The sequence below is a fragment of the Pezoporus occidentalis genome, unplaced genomic scaffold (assembly GCF_034315485.1).
Source record: "Pezoporus occidentalis ecotype Australia unplaced genomic scaffold, CSIRO_AGI_Poc_V1 ctg288, whole genome shotgun sequence".
Lineage (NCBI taxonomy): Eukaryota > Metazoa > Chordata > Aves > Psittaciformes > Psittacidae > Pezoporus > Pezoporus occidentalis.
Genome location: NW_026914807.1, coordinates 322307 through 344116, shown reverse-complemented (window position 1 = coordinate 344116; position 21810 = coordinate 322307). Strand labels below are relative to the sequence as shown.

The following is a 21810-nucleotide window of genomic DNA, read 5'->3' as shown; positions in this document are numbered from 1 at the left end:
ATCATCAGTCAGGCTGAGCAGAGGAGTTTGTTATTAACACAAAAATGTGGGGAAGGTAATTTTTCATTTTTACTGAACCTAGAAGTGGTTGAACAAGATCTCTTCACATTTTTCCTTTCAAACTTTGCTGAAACACACTGCTTATATGAAAGTGTAAAAGCGCCACGTTGAAGAAAGTTAGGCATGCTGGAAGAGAATAGCTATAATGGAAATGGCAGCCTCAACAGTCATGACAAGTAGGATAAATCTGCCAGTCTGTGGATGATTTGTTAAGCTTTTTGCAAATATATATACATATTGCGGATATATGTTGTGTGTGTATGTGTATAATCAATAAAGTGTGTGTACGACAGATGGATGGATTAGACAGATAATTACGTGATTGTGGGTCTCCTGTTATATTTATGTTCACCCATTAAAACCACTTGTGAGTTATCCCTCCTCTCCTCGCTCTGCTCCTGGAGATGAAGGTCTTTAATACCATCAGCCATCAGGTGTGCTTCACACCTAGCACAGCCAGAGAGGCAGCAAGGTGGAGGTCCTGATGCCAGCTTCAGGATGCTGGTGCAACCCAGTCTCCTTCACTTTTGAGGGAAATGTAAGCTGGAAAAAAAGCTCAGTGTTTCACTGCCCATTGCAGTGGGCTGAAGTGGGGTAGTTGTTGGTTGTGCTATTTGAGGACGCGGAAAGGTGTCTGCATCAACCAGAGGGTGACCTTGTGTAGAGGGGCAGGATGCACACCTGCTCTGGGCGGGTTAAGGGCATGGTTGGGCTGTGCTGGTGGGTTATGAAGCCACAGCTCTCAGGGCACACAGCCCAGGGTGTCCTCAGGCCAGCAAATTCTGGGGTGTCCTTGCTGGATTCAGATGGATAGCCCGACCTCTGCATGCTGTGGGGTGACAAAAGGAGAGCTCGGATGAAGCAGGCACAAGAACCCCCCTGCACTTCATTGTCTGCCTGCTGCCTGGCAGGGGACTGGCTGCCTTACCCGGACCTGGCTGCATGCCAGCCTCCATGGAGCCCATCCAGCTCACCGGCAGGAGGATTTTGGTCCACACCCGTTTAGTCACCGGCGTCTGACTTGGAAGTATCTGACTAATTACGGGTTGGAGGTAATGTAGCCTAGATAGGTTGGATTCCTGCCACCCCAGCTTTCCCTGCACAAATACCTCGAGTCCGTGCAGCAGGCTGAGGATGCAGCAGCGATGGGGATGACCCACTGCTGGGTCTAGGTCAGGGTTGCTGACAATATCCTGGCACCTACCTCCACCAGCCAGCCACATTGCTCCAGCTGGCTTCCTCTGCATGGCTCACCTGGGACAGAGAGAACTGAAGGGAAGCCCTCCTTGTCCCCAAGACCATTGTCACCAGCTCCCTGTACCAGCCCTCTGGGCTGGCACAGGGTACTGAGACAGAGTGAAGAGGGACGGACCAGCAAGCCTCAGAGGTGCAAGATCCCTTGGGGTAATTCGAAGCACTTCATTTTGACCCTCTTAAGCCATTTCTGGGTGTAGCTCAGCCCCTGCCTGACCTCAGATTAGGGGAAGCAGAAGTGATGCACAGAGCAATGATTTCTGAATTCCAGACAGAACCTTACTTCTGAAAAAAAAAAAGGTCATGGACTATCTTGTTTCCTATTTTGCCAACAGAGAGAGTGAGGAGGTTAACTCCAGTACTCAGCACTATGGCAAATAAACTGGTGAGGTGGGTCCTGGCTGCCTACCTCCAGTCCAAAGTCTTCAGCAGATTTGCACTGCTGGAATGGAATTCTACATTTTAGGTGTAAACTTGACTTTAAATTTCTAATTAACAGGTTTTGAGTTAAAACACTGAAAATAAAATGTGTGACCTTGGGCTCATATCTTGCTACTCCTCCAGTGGGAAGAGATAGATGTCGGAACCAGCAGTTGCTTTGCTGTCTGTGATCTTATGAATCCATGTGCAATAGATGAAGCAGCATTGGCCAAAATAATCTTACCTCCTGCCTCTCTGCAAGCTGCAGCTCAGCTGGGCCCACAGGTATAACCCCCTGCATCCTGTCCCCCTAAAAAAATACAAAGATTGGTGATCTCTCATTTCCTAGGTCTATTGGTGGACACAAATGACCAGTTTAACACTTTCATTTCCATACTGGGAATAAGGGGATTAAAATGCCATTATCTACTGATTGCAATGTTTTTCATGCAGGCCCTAGGTAAACACTACACTAGCCAGCAAACCACTGTTAATAAAAATTGCCAATTAAATGACAACCAGTGGCTTGCTTTATTGACAGAAGTATTTATAGACTTTTTCTGCTTTCTTGTATTTTTCAAGGCTCTGTAAGTTTTGCATTTGTGTTTGCTCTCTGATCCTGCTTGTCCTTCTAATTATTGCTTTACAGTGTTTTTTAATTGTTGTTTTAACCACCCTGAGTCAGACAGAAGGATCTGCCTTATATCAAGCCTGTTCTTTTCTTGGAAGAACTTCTCTAACACAACAGCACACCACAATATTTTGGAGTTTGTAAAGAATACCATACACTTCTTAAACATACCTTTTGCAGTGTGTTACTAGATGCCTTATACTTGGGGTAAGACTTGGCTTTTTAGTACACATTTGTCTAGCTCCTCAAGACACAGAGCCTTAATCCCTGACTGAAAGGAATTTTTATTCAGCTGAGTTTTCTGTGTGAATTCATGACATGCAATTGACTGTCAGATGAAGAAAGGCACCAAAACTGAAGCTCAGAAGAAGACTCAGTGTATTCAGTTATCCTTTTGAAAAATATGCAGACCATCATTCTTTAATCATTAGCATGTACTATTAAGTCTGTGGAAACCCACACTGGACACAACACACGGGGCTGAAACGGCACACAAAAGGGGAAGGTTGACAATGTCAGCTGGAGTGCCACAATGCTTTATCCCTCAGAAGTCTCCTGTGTGATAGTGAGATCTGAGCATCACATCAGCAGAAGATTCCTTGGCAGAATACATCCCAAGGACATGACAGTGCTGCTGGCTGCCACGGAGCTAGACTTGCGCTAAATCAACTTCTCCAGGTCTTCCATATGCCATGTGCTATCCACGCTGCCTTTCTGCTCAGACACACTGAGAGGCTGACACGTCCTGTGGCTTCTGCTTGTGCAAAACTTTGTTCTAGAAGGCACCAAAGCCAGTCAAACATCTTCACATCATGACCCTTTGCGGACTACAAATGAGAAACCCAAGTTGTCACCAGAAGATGTGCTTTGCAGGCTGATCTTGTGTAAGCACTGGACAGGAGTACAGGGATATTGTTGAGCCAAAACTGTTCAGAATGTAAACAAAATTGAATGGAAGGGAATATGATGTAGAGCTTGTGTCCTTGAGAGCTAATTTAGGCTCTTGTGGTTTTAAACATTTCTGGTGAGATGAGGGGGACAAGCAGCTGCAATACAAAAGATAAGGGCTGAAGACTGATTAATATTGGTATTTTGAAGGAAGAGTTTCCACAGCCCATCTGGAATTGATTTGTCCCCACTCTGAGATACCACCAAACAGCCATTTCAGAAATGAGTACTCCCAAAACCCATAGTCCTCAAACTGGAGTGAAGAGAGGGGCAAGTGTTAAGGTTATTCTGAAATAATCTCTCCAGCCAAAAGCTGAATAACAAGAGATGTCAGTTAATAAAAACTATCAGGAGCTGCAATTCTGATCATATTCTTAAAAATAAATAAGAGTAAGAGGGCATTAAAAAGAGGTAAACAGCATCTGAGTGCTAGGCAGAAAGCCTAGTATGCTCCAAAACATTGCAGAGCACCTTTCAATCCCAAGAACATGAAGAATTTACTTCTGGGTAACAGATTATCAGGTGTCTCCTGATCCATGGAAACTGTCCCTGCAGATCTGCACAGTGGTATATATGGGATAAGCTGGGATCTCTGCATCTTCCATGGAAGATGAGAGAGGTCTGTGCTAATATGGACAACCTCATTTTGCTGCAGCCTAAGAGCAGTCGTGCACACAGTTGTCTTCTACCAGTTGATTAGTGGCAACTGGTTCTCCTGTGGTTTCTTGTTTCTGTGGCTGGGCCTGGATGAGTGTGTTATTGCCTGTATTTTAGACATTAGCTTTTCTTACTGTGATGTTCTTTTCTCCTTGTCTCTCTCCACAGTCAGTGAGACCAGTGTTGCTCACCAATAATGGGACTGCTCCTGTATGGAGGGCAGAGGGATGAGCAGACCATCCTGTGGTGAAAAGTGATCTGGGGACCTTCTGGTAAATAACTGCTATGATTTTGACATTGCTATGGCATCCTTCTAAAGTGTAGGTGCCATGTGGCCACTGATTTACCTTCCACCTAAGGCTCTACTTGGTCTGTAGGGCCAGAGTACATCCCTTCATTGGAAACAAGGAGGTGAAGAACATTTGTTATAAAAGTGGGAACTGCACAAAACTAACATGAATTTAGTTTTCAATACAAACATGGAACCCGACAAAGGTTAATTGAAGCATTTTCCAAGGGCCAATCTGAAGTTTGAGGAAATTAAAGGGGGACTTTAAACTTACTTTAATGGTCTTAGGGTCAGCTTGTAAGGCAAAGTGGACAAGTTTCAAGGTCCCTAGGTGAATGGATTTTTTTTTTTCCTTTTTTTTGAAATCAAATCCACATCATGCTATTAGTTCAAAAGACATTTCAGCCATCAGCCATATGGTACCTACACCAACAGGAACTGGATCAGCTCCTCCAGACCATGGAGTACAGTGTATAATGCTTAGCTCCTGCGGTGTTATATTGCCCTCGTGTAAAATGCTTGTCTCTCTGGCAAGGGGGGTAAGGGAGAAACCAGGCATCAGGTACTCCTGGGACTAAGAGTCCCAGACCTCACCTGGGATGACCCATGGCATGATGACCCTCATCAATAGAGCTCTTCACTGTAGAAGGCAGCAGCCTGAAGATCTGTGAGGCACAGCACAAAGCTTATCATCTCTTCCTCTATGTATTTGCTTGAGGGAATGGGTGGGTTGTTTATTTTGTGGGGAGGAGCCTTTTCCTTTTGGCTCTTGGGAAAAAAGGAACTGCATTGTGTATGTTTACTGAAAGTCCGATGTGTTCCCTGAGGCACGAAGATAGGGAACATCCTTATAAATCAGGATGGAGAAAAAAAACAGAAAGAAATGTGCTAGCAGAGCTGCAGCGACAGCCTGTGTGCTTGTGCACGCTCAGTCAGCAAGGGGAATGACACTGACACTGTTTCAAAGGAAGGTCATTGCGTAGACCATAAATCTCAAACACGTAAAATTTGCTTCATTTGTCTTCGTTAATTCTATTTTACAGGAAGTTCAGCATTTATCTGAAAATTTTGAAATGATTATTTATTTATGTGGCCCTGCAGCTGTTCATAGCTAGTGATTTAAAGTTTGATGCAGCCAAATACAACGCATCTGGCCTGAGCCTGCCTGTGAGGGAACTTTCCTTATCAGGGTTGCCAGTGTCTGCAGTGGTCACACGAGTAAGGTCCAGGATGCTGAGGCACATGGTATGGGAATGAAAGCCCAGGGGCAGCACCGGTGCGAGTGTTCCCTTTGCCTGGGCGTAGTCAGTGCCAGCAACAGGCAGGGAAGGGGGAGAGCCTTCTGAAAGGGAGCAGACCTTGGCCATGGACTTACACTCACCCCCAGGCCTCCACTTTTGGGTGCTTGGTGGAAACAGCCTTCTGCTTTGTGGTGGTGGAGCTGTTCTTCTATCTGCTGCTGGTCTAGCTTTGCTGCTTTGGCTCTTCCAGTTAGCTTTGTGCCCATGAGGTTTTGCCAAGTACCAGACATGGTTCATGAGTCAAGTTTTCCAAAACCCTTTTGCTCAGAGAAGAGGGGGAGGGAAGAGTTTTCTCTAATTGATCACAATTAATGTAATTAGTACTTTGCAGTTTCTCCTATCCATGCCTCTACCTTTGAGACCTTCATTCATCTCAATGCCTATTGCCACTTTTAATTACTTTCAGTGAGCCCACAGCAAAGAACAGATATGTCATTCTCTTCTGTGATCAGCTGCACAAAAATACTACAGATAAACTGACCAGACGGAGCATTTAGTCAGATTTCAGCTCTGCCATTAACTTGCATGGTAGCCATGGCAAGTCATTCCACTTTGGTCTGGGCTGTTTTATTCATATAGAAAATAGAAATAACAAACTGATCCATATTAAAGGTCTACTCCAGCCCCAACTAGGATAATAGAAGCTTGGCTATGCTTAGCTTGGCTTGGCTTGGTAAGTCTTTCTGGAAATGTAAGCCTTATTGTTTTGGAAAATCCTTCTTAATCACACAGGGAAAATCTATTGTGCTGTTTAAATAAGCAAACTAAACTGAGGAAAATAACTACAGCCTCCTTAACAATTGTGAAGCAGATTCTGTAGGCCCATGTTTATAAAATGCTGAGCACTCTGGTCTCAGCATGCTTTCCACCACTACCTGTTTCCACCAGAATACTAGACAGCTTCCTTTAGAAAGGCCAGGTCCACCAAAGGTCAAAGAGGACCTTGATTTAAAAGAAGTTTAGTTAGAAGTACAAGAGCTCCTTCCCAAGCAGTTGGACACTTGATATCAGTCTTTGCTTGCTAACTAGGAGGATTAATGACCGCTTTTCAATTCCGTCTTCTGCTATCAACCACTGTCATGCTTGACTGCCTCCGTTTCCAAGACCAGGGGGCTAGAGACATCTAATGGCAACTACATGCATAGCAGAGTATCTTCTCCCACTTGTAGCAGGCTGTCCTGTGAGAGACGGGTTCCAGTATTTAACTCTTACAGTACCTCAGAAGCGTGTGCATGCAAGACCAATGAAATGACAATGGCTGTGTAGTTGTATGGCACCATGGCATCCTACTGGAAGGAAAAATAAGTGGCACAGATGGCTCTAGGGTAGAAAATAGTGATTGGTGAAAATAAGTTTGGGTGCTTGCATGTTGCTGGGCCTTCTTGGCTCTGTTCTCCTTTTCCTTGAAGTGTGGGAGAAGGATGTGAAACAGGAGGGGTGCACGAATGAATTGCTATTGTATTCTTGACAGTATCCGCACACTGGAAAAAACCCTATGGTCTCCTATGGAAGAGAAAGGGAATAAAAGAACCTATCCCTGGAGACAAGAAAGGGAAAATAGACTAGGTTGAATGGACAAATGCCCTTTGTTCTGCCTTCAGGGTGCCCTGTCCCCTGAGTGAAACAGGGCCAGACAGGAAAGCTACAAATTCCTGAGCCTGGAAGATGTAATATTTCCTATCAGCCTTTGCTGAATGGAGAGAAATAGGTGCTGTTGTGCAATCCAGGTAAAATGCACAGTAACAAGTATACCTTCAAGGAGGTGCTCAGCAGCTGGATGGTTTATGGCCCTGCCTGGCAGGATCCCTCAGGAATGACACAGTCGATGACTCAGGCAGCGCGAGAGATTCAGCATGGGATTTAGAGGAGAGCCTTCACTTAGCAAGGCCTGTGATTTATACACTGGCACAACGTGTATGTCCAGAAGCTTTGTTTTTGTGCAGAAGCCTCATTTTTGCGAGGGGGCAGCAGAAAGCTCCCCCTCCCCCCAACAACTTCAAAACAGACTAGATAAATTAGAAGAGACCAAACAGGGACATGATTCAGAAGTACTGAAGGCCCCCTACCTTTTACAAAGGAATCCCCTTGTTTGTATAGACCTGATGTGCCTGGGGATTTCCAGGCACGCTGCAAGCGCTCAGCTCTTCTCCAGACTCAGCCTTTTTGCTAGCAGAGGTGGGACAGGAGCTGGAACAGGGCACTGCAGAGTTGGCTGGAACAGGGCACTGGTCTCTTTCACTGGAACATTCCTATTCGCAAGACCAGAACAGCGATTCCTCATGCAGTCCCCAAGGATGCTGGGAGACTCACCATGGCAATTGACGAGCAAGGTGGGAGAATCTCACTCAGCACTGGAAACTGTTCCCATCTGTTCCTTCCCTCCCAGACTCACCCTCATCTCAGAGCCTTCACTGTCACCCTCAGCCCTTCTTCACCAGCTGTGCTTCTCTCACTGCTGTGGGGCACCATCCTTTCCCTCCCTGAGTGGTGGTGGTGCTCTTTCTTGCTGAGAACACCAGGACCGTGTGCATGGTTTCCTTCAAGGAGGGTATTTAAGAAAGCTGTAACTGTCACAGGTAGCCATGACAGTTGAATATCCACCTCCCAGCACACCTGGATAAGCAGTGGCGTTACAGCCCAGCTCTTCCCAACACCTAACACCCAGTCTGCTTCTCTGAGACTGGTCAGAAACTAGGTAGCAAAACAGTAGTGTGACAAAACACAAGAACGTATTTTGTTTTGATTTTATGATTTGCCATGATTTACAATTGGCTACATTTTATTTCTGATATCCTGTTATATGCTATCTGCAGGGAGTTTCATAGCTTGTCCAAGAGCCATTTAATTTGGTGGCTTTGTGTTAACTTCATTGAGTGCTGCATCGTACTTGGGCTGAGAATGGGTCCTTTAAGAGGTACAGCTGTAAAAACACATTAGCTACTTCTCTGTAGGCCTGTTTTTTCTTTTAAAAAGTGTGTATTTGCAGAAGAATGGAGTTTCAGATCAAAGGAAGCTGTTTTCCATTTCAAGTTGAATCAGAGAAATACTTATGACCTAATTAAAAAAAAGAAAAAAGAAGAAAAAAAAAGAAAAAAGAAGGAATGTTGAAATTTTGGCATATCCAAGCCACCTTGTTTTTTTTCTAGGAGTGGCCTTCTGTCCACAGTGGCTCAAAGGATAAAGCACAATCCTAAGTGCCTGACACTTAGGTATACAAGCTTTATCTGCTTATTTTGGAATAAAAATTATAACCAGGCTCTTTTCCCTGTCAGGTGAAGCTCCAAGCCACCGAACATTCCAGAGGGATTGGCTCTCCGTGTCCTGACAGAGCTATAGCACTCAGCAGAAAAAGACACTTTGACTGGGGAAAGAAAAGGACTCTGTAAGTCAGTAATTAAGACACATTTTTGGTCCAAGCGCTGGAGAGCTCAGACATCGACTCGTTGCTCTATAGGCTACTGTGGGTAGTGCTTATGGGGTTTGAATCAAAAGCAGTCAGACAAATGGCTTTCTGCAGTGCAGATGGTCAGGCTAAGGTGAAGAGGGAAGGACAGTTTTTCTTCTACAGTTGTACCAGCAGTGACTAAGCTAATGTCTAAGACGTATGATCTAGAGTTTTGTTTCCAGTCTTCTCCATTCTTATTTAAAACACCCCAAAAGAATCTTCTGTTCTCTAAAAAAATTACTAGGTCAACATCAAGCAATTTTGCTTCCATTTTTGAGATCTAACATGATATTGAAAAATGACTTTTATTGGAAGCTGAGTCCCATGTTTCCCTGCTAAGAGGTGCATGCGGTGCTTCAATACTAAGCTGTCAAATTCCATGGGACCCTACCACCCTCTGATTATCTCCTATTGATTTTGAAGCTGGGAACTTCAGTAGGAAACTGATAGGCTGACTGGATGTTAGTGTGGGTCTTGAGGCAATTCAAGGGTAAAATGATCTAATGCGACAATACGTGAGAACTCAGCATTCGGGGTATTACCATTCTTGTCTAATTGCCAGTGCCATGAAACTGGCCTTCTGTCAATCACAGCCAAGGAGAAGGCTGACATGATATCTCAATACACACACAAATACTTAATCTGTAGCTTGCAGTAGACTTAATGATCATAAAGATTTCAGAAAGAAAAAAAACAAGGCAGCATCTATAAAAAAAAAGATAGATAATAGCTGATTCAACCAGGCTTCGTTAGTGGAGAAAGATGGCTGGCTGTGGGATGAAAAGAGGCTCTGATATTTTCTTGAGCTGAAGTCCTTTTGATCTTAAGCATGTCCTGAGATTTTGGGTTGGTTTCTTAATCTTAAAATGATTAAAAAAAAAATCCTTTTTAGCAGAAGGCTGCCCCGGTCTGTACCCTGCTTCCTGCACCTGGACACCAGACAAAGATGTTACGGCTTTCAGGAAACAGCACATTTGTCAGCGTGCAGCTCCCAGCTGAACAAAGGGCTGGATTCATGAATGCAATATCAACCATGGAAATGTTCCACCCCTGCCCCTCCCTGGCTTCTGACTCAATCTGTTGAAACAAAAAATGAATTGTCATTGGATTTTGCAGCCTTTGAGGTTCCTCACCAGATCAATACATCTTGGACATGCTGATGGCCCCTAATTTGAATGAAGCTGCACAAGAATTGCAAGAATTTGAGCTTAGATTGTGAGCTGCTTTTGGGGGTTTTGTTTCTAATAAGGGGAAGTAATACAAAGCTGCTACCAAAGAGGAGATGAGAGGCAGACTCTGCAGCAAGGAAAGGTAAGTGTGTAGTGACTTACAGTCAGATCTGACTTTGCTCCCACACAGCAGCACCACTTCAGAATTTCCCTTGCCCCGGAAAAGCATGGTACCCTTTTGACAGGAACTTGGTGTTCGTTAACAGTGTTTGCGCTGCCTGACGTGACATTTAAAAGCTCTAGACCAGCAATACATTTATTCAGTGTTGTCATATTCAGGAAAACATTTAAGCAGGTAAAGCACCTAAGTAGTCCCACTGTCAACAGCAGGACTTCTCAAAAGCTTAAATTCATACATGTGTTGAAGTACCTTGCTGTATCAGGGCTCCAAACCCTAACAGCCTGCTGAACTGGAGTGATCATTCCAGTCTTTATCCCTAAAGCCTTAAAGCCACCCCGGGAATGCAATGCACAAAACTAATTTTGGTTAATTGGATAAAATTGCATATGTACACTCAGTGATCCCTGAGAGTTTTGAAAACTAGTTATGCCAGTGTCACCCTGCACACCTATTTCTATGATTAGTCACATCCACCTATAGGGACCGTGGCACTGACAGCAGAAACACTCTGTGATCTGTCCTGAAGGCTGGCAGTTCTCCAGCTCCGGGTGGCTTTCCTTCACAGTTGTCACACAGTGCAGTGCAGCTACCTGTGATAACTGATGAGCAGACAGACATCTTCCGTGCTGCCATTTTTAATGTGTTTCACTACATATCTCTTTCAAAGACTAATAATTTCCGCTGGGCAAGAATACTGTCAGCCTGGCATCAGATAAGTTCTCAGGCAGAGAGCTGTACCCTGCATTGCCTATTTTATCTAATAAAGACTTTTCCATCTCTGGTCTACTGCTTATAATTTAGCTTTTCCAAATTGACTTGCCAACACAGTTGGTTGGATGGAAAAAAAGTAAGATGCTGATGTATCTTCAGACTCCCTTCAGCTGACATAAATCACGCATTGTCAAAACAGGGTAAGTAGAGGGGAAATTTACCATCCTCCTCCCTTTCTGGTCCTGTGACAAGAAGTAATGCTTTGGTCATTCACATGCTGACACAAGATAACATTTTGAGACTGAGGCTGAAATTCAGTTTGAGATTAACCTTATTATTTTGTGGAGGTGAGTAACTGCTCAACCTACCTAGCTGAAAACTTTAAATGAAAACAGGGCTGTGAACAGCACAAGTAGCATCAGAAGTATCATCATCTGTTTCCTCACGTGCAAAACCAGCTTTTCAGAGGTGTTTAATCCTGCTTCCCTTTCCTCCTTTCTTCAGCTCAGTTTGGTGCCACATGGCTTGGTCCCTGCCATTGACAGAGCCACCAGTGCCTTCCCAGGAAGGCTGCAGCAGCCGCTGTGCATGCTGCATCCACAGACATGCAGGGTCTGTAGCACAGCTGGCAGGATAAAATGGTCCCCAGATGTCTGAAGAGTACACAGCGAACATTCCCTGCAGATAATATTAGCAGCAAATATTAGGAGGTAACTGGGCATTTCCGGAATGCTGAGGGGGCTGAGTTTGCCATGGGTTGGATGCAGGCAGGGAGGGCATGAACAGACCTTTCATCTGCATGTTTGGCAGCCTGGTGCCCACATGCTGTCTGCATTTTCCACATTGCCTTAGTTCAAAGGATCATTAATACTTGTGTTGCTAATGAAATAAAGCATGTGACTGCCTGCTGTGCTGGCTTAGGGAACAAACATAGCTTTTACCACTCTGGTTCTCCTAGTGCTGAGCTAAGGGGACATCTGCCTTGGCACACACAGCCCTGAGGAAAGGTTTTTCCTCTTCTGCCCATTATCCTCACCTGCCAGTACACTGAGGCAAGTGGCGCTTTCCCTCTGTCAGACTATTACATACCACAGTCCAAACTCTGCAGATGCAGGCACACACGAGAAACCCCACAGAGGAAAGCCAGCAGATTCCTGGGAATAAAAGTGTCCATGGACACCTCTGCTGACTGAGTCCTTGTAATCTGGGAAAACTAAGCACCAGCTCCTAGCTACCCAATAAAAGTGCACTATACCCTCACCCTGGTATATGTGTTAATCATGCTTTGATAATAGTCTCTAGAATTAAGTTTAATAACAAATAAAATGTTTCAGGAGTTTCTGTGGCAGGAAAGTTCATAGAATGTGCTACCTATGCATGCTGGAAATGAAAAATAAATTATACAATCTAAGCTCTGGAAGAAATAGCAGCTTGGATTTGTTAATTTTGGACAACATTTAAATTCTTCTGCCAGCACAGTTTTAAGCTATAGCTGTATAATGCATCTCCTCATACTTTTACAATTTAGAAAATTGGCTAAAAAATAGTAATGTCCCTTTTGGATCCTAATGTACCTTTTGAGTATCATTTGTTTAGTTTAATGAAAAAATAAAGTTTGTGCAGCCATATTCCAGTCCCAGTAACAATACCCTGTGTTGGGATAATAAACTAATCATGGCAGGGGCAGGTAGTGCGCCACCACGGAAAGACAGAACCAGCCCTCAACAGCCCTCAGCAACAGTGTGATTCTTCCCCACATCTAGGATAAAACAAGCATGCAAACAAGACACAACCCAGTCTCTAGGGCTTCCCCCCGTAGCCTGAGGGGTTTGGGATCACCAGAACAGGAGTGCAGGCTGGGACCCGAGAAGCCAGCACATCCCATCTCCTTAACTCTTACCGCACTGGAAAGACAAAGTCTGCATAAAGAGTGTTCTGCAGAAACTTGTGACATTTGGGGGGTTAAATTGATAGTTGGGTTGGAATTTCTTCAGCACATAACACAGTCAGCAGAGAAAGAAGAGTTGTTCAGATGAAAGTAAACAAATACTTTTTATTTCTTAATCACAGCATGCTCACCAGGTATTTGACAACAGATTTGAGCCTTTAAATTCATAACATGTTACCTGAAGATGTGGCTTGATTACAACCTAGACACAAATGTATAATACCGGTATTCCAGGGGCCAATTAGATTCCGATGAGAGAGGACGCCTGCAACACCGGAGCGGAGTGGGGCGAGATCAGCGTGCAGGAGCCTCACCTCAGAGCGACAAGAGACACCGAGGAGGGAGCCTCAAGGCCTCGACAGGCCTTGCCCAAGGAGCCGGCAGCTCAGCTGACGAGAGCGAGCAGCTGACTCACAGGGGGGGAGCCAGGAGCAGCGGCGCCAGCTGTGAGTGGTTGAAAACCTGCACCAGGGAGCGCGAGCGACCAGGAGCGTGGTGAGGCAGTTTGCGCGGCAGGCGAGTGGGGTGACCGCCTGATCAAGAGGACTCGCCTGGAGCGCAGGAGGAGGAAGGACTGCTCGCTTGTGCAGAGAGACGTAGATGGACTGATCGACCACATAGAGCATGGTCACCACAAGATCAAAAGCTGCAGTGCTGAATAACCTGGGTACCCAGACTGAGCCTTCCTGCAGACATGCTGCCGTGCAGGTCTCTGGCTGCAGTGAATGCCTGAGCCCGGCGCTTGTACTGGAGAGAGCCAGTGGCACTGCTTGTGTGCGGTGTGAGTGAATAAATGATCTGCTCAGGCAGGTGGCTGAACTGAGGGAGGAGGTAGAAAGGCTGAGAGCCATCAGAGAGTGTGAAAGTGAAATAGAGTGGTGGAGCCACACCCTAAGGCAAGGGAAGTGGTTGAACAAGTGATGGATCCCCTTCCCTCCTACCATCAGATAGAAGGAGTGAACTTACGGGACAAGGAGGTATGGAGGGAGGTCCCTCCTCGGAGAGGTAAGTGAAAACCCTCGCAATCCCTTTCTCCTTCCCAGTTGCCCTTGAATAACAGGTGTGAGGTCTTGGAACTACAGGGCCAGGTAAATGGAGATGGAGGGGTAGATCCATCTAGTGAGTCACCTAGGGCTTGTCACTCACCCCCATGCCTTAGAACTTCCTCAACTAAGAAGAAGAGTAATTGTGGTGGGTGACTCCCTTCTGAGGGGAACAGAAGGACCCATTTGTTGACCAGATCCATCCCACAGGGAAGTCTGCTGCCTGCCTGGGGCTCGGATTGGAGATGTTAAAAGGAAACTCTCTGATCTGGTGCAGCCCTCTGATTACTATCTGCTGCTGTTTTTTCAGGTTGGCAGTGATGAAATTATTACAAGCAGGGCAAGGGCAATGAAGAGAGACTTCAGGGCCCTGGGACAGCTGGTTAGAGGGTCTGGAGGGCAAGTGGTGTTTGCCTCCATACCTGTTACAAGCAGGGTGAAGAGATAAATAGGAAGAGACTGCAGATTAATGTATGGCTGCAGGACTGGTGCCAAAGGCAGGGGTTTGGGTTTTTCAATCATGGGCTGCTATATGAGACACCTGATTTGCTGGTGGCAGGTGGGATATACCAGTCCCAGAGGGGGAAAAGGTTTTTTGGGCAGGAGTTAGCAGGGCTCATTGATAGGGCTTTAAACTAGATATGAAGGGGGAAGGGGAGATAACTGGGCCTGTTACAGACAAGCCCAAGAGAAACATGCTAGGGCTTGAAGGATGGCGGACTAGGGAGGACTCTCAATCTATTGCTTCATTTGAGGGAAAGGATAGTTGTTTAGACCCTGTCCTGAAGGGGAAAAAGGTACCAGGGCAAGCGTTAGCAGAGCTCACTCACAGAGCTTTAGGTTAGATTCAAAGTGTGAGGGGGTTGTAGCTGGGTTTGAACTAGTGGGGCAGTGTTCTAGTATTAATGAAGACCAGAAGGCCTCCCGCCTCCCAAGGGTGCCACTAGCGTGCTCTGCTCGCTCCCTGAAATGCCTGTACACCAATGCACGCAGCATGGGGAATAAACAGGAGGAGTTAGAAGTCTGCGTGCGGTCTAAAGGTTATGACCTGGTGGCAATTACAGAGACATGGTGGGACAGCTCACATGACTGGAATGTGGCCATGGATGGCTATGTCCTTTTTAGGAAAGATAGGTCAGCAAAGCGAGGTGGTGGAGTTGCTCTTTATGTGAGAGAAAGACTACACTGTACTGAGTTCTGTCCAGGGGCAGATGAGGACCAAGTGGAAAGTCTGTGGGTATGAATTAAGGGACAGGCTGGTACGGGTGATACAGTTATGGGGGTCTATTATAGACCTCCTGATCAGGACGAAGGAGTTGATGAGGCTTTCTACAGGCAATTGAAAGCAGCCTCACGACTACATGCCTTGGTCCCTATGGGGGATTTTAACTACCCCAATATTTGCTGGAAGACTTACACAGCCAGTCATTCACAGTCTAGGAGGTTCCTCCAGTGCCTTGATGATAACTTCTTAATGCAAATGGTGGACAAACTAACTAGGAGAGGAGCGCTGCTGGATCTGGTACTCACCAACAAGGAGGGTCTGGTTGAAGTAGTGACAGTCCATGGCAGCCTGGGCTGCAGTGACCATGAGATGGTGGAGTTTAGGATCCTGTGTGGGAGGAACAGAATACCTAGCAAGGCCACATTTCTGGATTTCCAAAGGGCCAACTTTGGCCTCTTCAATCAATTGCTAAGGGAAGTCTCATGGGAAAGGGTACTAGGTGGTAAAGGGGCTCAAGATAGTTGGTCAGCATTCAAGAACCACTTCTTCCAAGCTCAGGATCAGAGTATCCCAATGGGTAGGAAGTCAAGTAGGGGAGCCAGGAGACCAGCATGGTTAAACAAGGAACTGCTGGGCAAACTCGTGAGGAAAAAGAGAATCTATGGATTATGGAAGGAGGGGCTGGCCACTTGGGAGGAATATAGGACAGCTGTTAGAGGATGTAGGGAGGCAATTAGGACAGCTAAGGCCTCCTTGGAACTTAATCTTGCAAGTCGGGTTAAGGACAATAGAAAGGGCTTCTTCAAATACATAGCTGATAAAACTAACACAAGAGGCAATATAGGCCCACTGCTGAACTGGGTGGGTGCCCTGGAGACAGAGGATATAAAGAAGGCAGAGGTGCTGAATGCCTTCTTTGCCTCTGTCTTTACTCCTGCAGACTCTCCCCGGGGGACCCAGATTCCTATAGCCGCAGAAGGAGTCAGGATAAAGGAGGAGTTTGCTTTGGTGGATGAGGATTGGGTTAGGGATTAGTTAAGCAATCTGGACATCTATAAATCGATGGGTCCGGATGGAATACACCGGCAGGTGCTGAGGGAGCTGGCGGAGGTCATTGCTGAGCCACTCTCCATCATCTTTGGTAAGTCGTGGGGAAACAGGAGAGGTGCCTGAGGATTGGAGGATGGCAAATGTCACTCCAGTCTATAAGACGGGCAAGAAGGAGGACCCGGGTAATTATAGACCGGTCAGGCTTAACTCCATCCCTGGAAAGGTGATGGAACAACTTATTCTTGACTCCATCTCTAGGCATATCAAGGATGAGGGGGTCATTAAGAGCAGCCAACATGGCTTTGCCAAGGGGAAGTCATGTTTGACCAAACTTATAGCCTTCTATGAGCAAGTAACTATGTGGATGGATGATGGTAGAGCGGTAGATGTGTTTTTTCTTGATTTCAGTAAGGCATTTGATACTGTCTCCCACAGCATCCTCATAGATAAGCTAAGGAAGTGTGGGCTTGATGATCAGATAGTGAGGTGGATCAAGAACTGGTTGAAAGGAAGAAGGCAGAGAGTTGTGATCAATGGGGCAGAATCTAGCTGGAGGTCTGTGACTAGTGGAGTCCTTCAGGGGTCGGTGCTGGGACCAGTGCTGTTTAATATTTTCATCAACCACCTGGATGAGGGAACTGAGTGTACCCTCAGCAAGTTTGCTGATGATACTAAACTGGGAGGAGTGGCTGACACACCAGAGGGCTGTGTTGCCATTCAGCGAGACCTGGACAGGCTGGAGAGTTGGGTGGAGAGGAACTTGATGAAATTCAACAAGGGCAAGTGTAGAGTCTTGCATCTAGGGAAGAACAAGCCCATGTACCAGTACAGGCTGGGGGCTGACCTGCTGGACAGTAGTGAAAGGGAAAGGGACCTGGGGGTCCTGGTGGATAGGAGGATGACCATGAACCAGCAATGTGCCCTTGTGGCCAAGAAGGCCGATGGCATCCTAGGGTGCATTAGAAAGGGTGTGGGTAGTAGGTCAAGAGAGGTTCTCCTCCCCCTCTACTCTGCCTTGGTGAGACCGCATCTGGAATATTGTGTCCAGTTCTGGGCCCCTCAGTTCAAGAAGGACAGGGAATTGCTTGAAAGAGTCCAGTGCAGAGCTACAGAGATGATTAAGGAAGTGGAACATCTCCCTTATGAGGAGAAGCTGAGGGGGCTGGGACTCTTTAGCTTGGAGGAGACTGAGGGGTGACCTCATTGATGTTTACAAATATGTAAAGGGTGAGTGTCAGGATGATGGAACTAGGTTTTTTCAGTGATGTCCAGTGATAGGACAAGGGACAGTGGGTGTAAACTGGAGCATAGGAGGTTCCATGTGAACATCAGGAAAAATTTCTTTACTGTGAGAGTGACAGAGCACTGGAACAGGTTGCCCAGGGGGGTTGTGGAGTCTCCTACGTTGGAGATATTCAAGGCCCGCCTGGACAACTTTCTGCGTGATGTACTCTAGGTTACCCTGCTCTTGCAGGGGGGCTGGACTAGATCAGCTTTTGAGGTCCCTTCCAACCCTTGGGATTCTGTGATTCTGTGGCTTGATTACAGCCTAGACACAAATGTATAATACCGGTATTCCAGGGGCCAATTAGATTCAGCATTTCATGTAGCTGTTCCATGAAGAGCAAAATTATGCCAATGTATATTGATCATTCTGGTTTTCAGAGGCTATTTCTTAGTCTGATGATAGTAGCTTTCAGTGGCAAGAATGCTCTCTGCAGGGACTGCCCCTCAACTTGGGTTACAGCTAAAATCCTGGAAGCTGCACTGGTTTAATTAAGACTATTCAAAGAGAGTGAAAGATTTTATTCTGACTTTACTGAGATGGAAAAGAAGGGGCTAATGGAAATCCTTTTCTCATCCCAACTGTAGGGGTTGTGACTGAGAGCATGCTCTCATTTGCTCTCTCTACAGCTGTAATTAAATCACTCCAGCTTTCAGAGTTTTAGCCATACCCCAAATTGGAAAGAGATAACACCACATGAAAGCAGTCAACACAAATCACTAGCTGCAGCAGCAAGAGAGTTTACTTCCTTCCAGAAAACTGAAGAGCAAAGCAGGACACAAGGCATGCCTCACTGCACTGGTGCTGCCAGCAAGGATTCAGCTGCACCTTACAGCCACACACAGCAACATTCCCTGCTACTGATGTGCCCACTGGCCACATCTGCTGGTTAATAAACCCAGATTAAGAAATCCCATCCATGACCAAAACTTGAGGAAAAAAGGTTTGGAAAAACTACATTTCCCCAGGGAATCTAGAAATCTTTCTTACTAAGTGCCTTGAAGAACATAAGCACATTTTAATTCAAAATAACCACCCCACAATGGCATGAAATCAGCAAACTAGTTATGGAAATTGAAAAAAAAAAAATAAAAATAGGTGAAGCTAAACCTCAGAGCAGGGTTTTGCTACAGATAGACACATTGGTCAAGTTCTGTACATGTTTGGAGACATTCACTGCTGCTGTTACCTGGTGTGCTCTTGGCCAAAAATGTAACCAGGCTGCTAGGGAATTAGGTGAAGTTTTGGGCGGGATGGCAATGACAGCGGCGGTATGAGAGGTGGCTGTCCTCTGATTCAGGAGTACCCAGTCAAGCAGGTTCTGTGCATCCCGAAAAGCAGGGACCTGCCCAAGGCAGGATGTCAGAATGGGCAACATATCTGTTGTTATAAGTCAGCATCTTAACTGTAATATCTGGCCCCTGTTCGAGCTGGACATTTCTCTGAATCCTAGGTAATGTTAGCCTGCATCATTAGAGATGCTTGATCCTGTTGTTCTTGAGCAAAATTCCTATTCAACTGCATGGGCATTTTGCCTGATTCACAGCTGCTTGGTTGGACATTCTGGAGGTCAGGTTGAGAAAGAGTGGGGAAGAAAGCAAAGGTAATACTCTGTACCTCCTAACGCACCAGAACTTCTCAGTTCTACAGCCTGGCAGAGCTTAATATCTCCTTTGTCAAAGCAACAGTCAAATCCCCATGATAGCTCACATAATTATCAATTCTGTTCTTAGGTGATATGTACAATTTGGAAGTTTTCTAAGCACAAGGTAGTAAGATAACACTTCAGGGGAAAAAGCAAAAACACCCCAAATTTCCAGTCCAGTAGAATTTCAGAGTTAAACACAGGTTACAGCAGAAAGATTCAGGTCACTACAAAGACCAAAATATTTCTCACTGCAGGTGGGATGATGGCCTGTTGTACAGGGAACAAATACAAACTAACCCAGACAAAGACTAATTAAAAAGTATTGCATCTGTTTGTATCCTCCATAACTAGTTTGGCTTGTAAGTGTTGCAGTTTAAACTGCAAATAGTTTAATTTCTCTCTTTATACACAAAATCCCATCTTTTCAGAGGTTCAGTTTTTTGGCTCAAATTACCCATGCTCAGAAGAGAAGTGATTTCAGGGAGTTCTCCAGTGAAATGTCACTCAGAAGACTTTCTTCTGTTTAACTGTTCTCCAGCTAAACCAAAAAGCTGTGTCTCACCCTTACAAAAGTAGTCTAATGACCTGTTTCCAGCTTGGTTTCTGAAAGCTGGGTAAACTTTAGCAGAAATTTGGCACAAAGGCATAGGACTAGTCATATGCTGCAGTCTGAGAGGTGGGGAGAATTCAGAGATATGTGATAGGAAGAAATCCCCTGCTGAGTGTGTTCACTGGGGATCATTTCTACCCTTTCTATGGCAAAACCAGCAAAAGCAATTAGAGGAAGGAAAATCCCTCCTCTGAGAATTTGCATGCAGACACTTTCACATGAACCCTTGCAAGGTTTGTGTTTTCCACCAATGTTCTGGCAAAAGCAGTGATATCACTGTGCAAATGCTGGTGAAAAACAACTATAGGCAGATTTTAAAGTTTTCTCTGAATGAATGTTCACAAATAATGCTTTGGAGAGCTCTTGGCTAGAACAGAATCTATCTAGTCAGAGTTTCCAGCACAGCTAGGGACACTAGACTAAACCAGCAGATGAGTTGGAAAAAGCACACCCTACATACAGAAATGTCATGGGGACCTTCCATGACCCTCCTAGTGATAATATAGCAGAAATAACAGAGCACATAAACCAGTAAACCTCCATACTGGGAATTGTCTCTTATTGAGCTCTCGTTAAAAGCGAGCGTGTAGGATGTTGCTGTAAACTGGGCAGCGCTAATGCATTTATTGATCAGACAGGATCTGTCCATTTAACACTGCAGAGCAGGTTTTCCATTTGTGTACCCTTTCCTATGTTCCAGTGGCATCTTCATTTTAAGCAAATTTCAGCATAATCACTGTATTTGCTTAAACCTGCGCATGTGCGGCAAAGCCGTTCCTAGCCCATTTGCTTTGGCAGCCTCTGTCATGTAAAATGGACACTCACCCGAGGTGTTAGAAGTAGAAGGAGGGATCCCCTGTCACAAGTGCAGCCGATGACAGAGGGGCAGAGGCACTGGGGAATTGTTATCACCAGACGCTAAGAGGCACGTGATTCAGAGCCAAGGTTTTACTCCCCTCACACATGCATATGTATTTTACCTCATTATTGGCTTCAGCTGTACTTATTGTTACCAATTTGTGTCCCCATGCTATTTTTCTAGGCAGCCTCAGTGGGAGACACTCATGTGCAGAGGAATATTTGCATTTCTGCAAGCCTTTATGGGTATACATATTGTTAATACGCACATAAACAGAATGCCATTCATATTTAAACAGCGCTTTTGGAGTCGGATGGCATCACAGCTGAGGGAATGGAAATGTTCTGATTTGTATCACTGATTTCAGTGGAGGTTGCTTCCTTCACATATTCTGACTTCTGCAGAGCCACTGCAATAAGGTAGTTATACTCACGTAGGATGAGACACTAGGCATTTAATAACCCCCACTTCCTCCCCCCAAAGCCTAATAAGCTTGCTTTGCCAGTTGATCTTTACAGTTACTCGCCCCTCCGTTTTTTCCAGACTACCGTGCTTCCTTTATACTTCAGCTTTTTTCTTCATTTGCATTTGCATATATTCAAGGCCCTAAAGAAAAACAGCTCTGCATTAAAAGGCTATTACAGAAATATACGCTATTTAAGTAACAATAGAACATGTTTTTTATTGGGAGGAAAAAAAAAAAGAAGAGAATATTTTAGTTCCAAATAAGATTTAAAAGGATGTCAGATGATGTTCAGAGCACTTTGGCTCTCAGAATTTGTCCTCCACTTTGCTGCAGCTTCTGTTTTAGTTAATTCATCTCTTTTGTGGATACGGGACTATAACAAGACTGTGTGTGTTCAGACATGCAACCTCCCTCTTCATCCAAGGCTTTCTCCAAGCACAGAGCACCTCAAGCTTCACTGCACTGCATCCTCTACCGCGATTTTGCTAAGGGGGTGTAAAGCAGCACTGCTCATGCTGGGCAGCATTTCACACTGCCTTCAGCAGGCTGCAGGGAGCCTGGCTCAGCAGGGCTCATCCAGGCATCAGTTCCAAAAGCTTTTCATTCCTAG

At 45.4% G+C, this 21810-nt stretch overlaps 1 long non-coding RNA gene across 1 annotated transcript; it reads right to left on the bottom strand.

Annotated features, from left to right (window-relative positions):
• Window positions 1-8299: 8299 nt before the first annotated feature.
• Window positions 8300-20801, bottom strand: LOC134167414 (uncharacterized). Its single transcript, XR_009966176.1, has 3 exons — window positions 20701-20801; window positions 8964-9091; window positions 8300-8614 (listed from the first exon to the last, which is right to left on the bottom strand). It is a non-coding gene; the product is annotated as an uncharacterized LOC134167414 (long non-coding RNA).
• Window positions 20802-21810: the final 1009 nt, after the last annotated feature.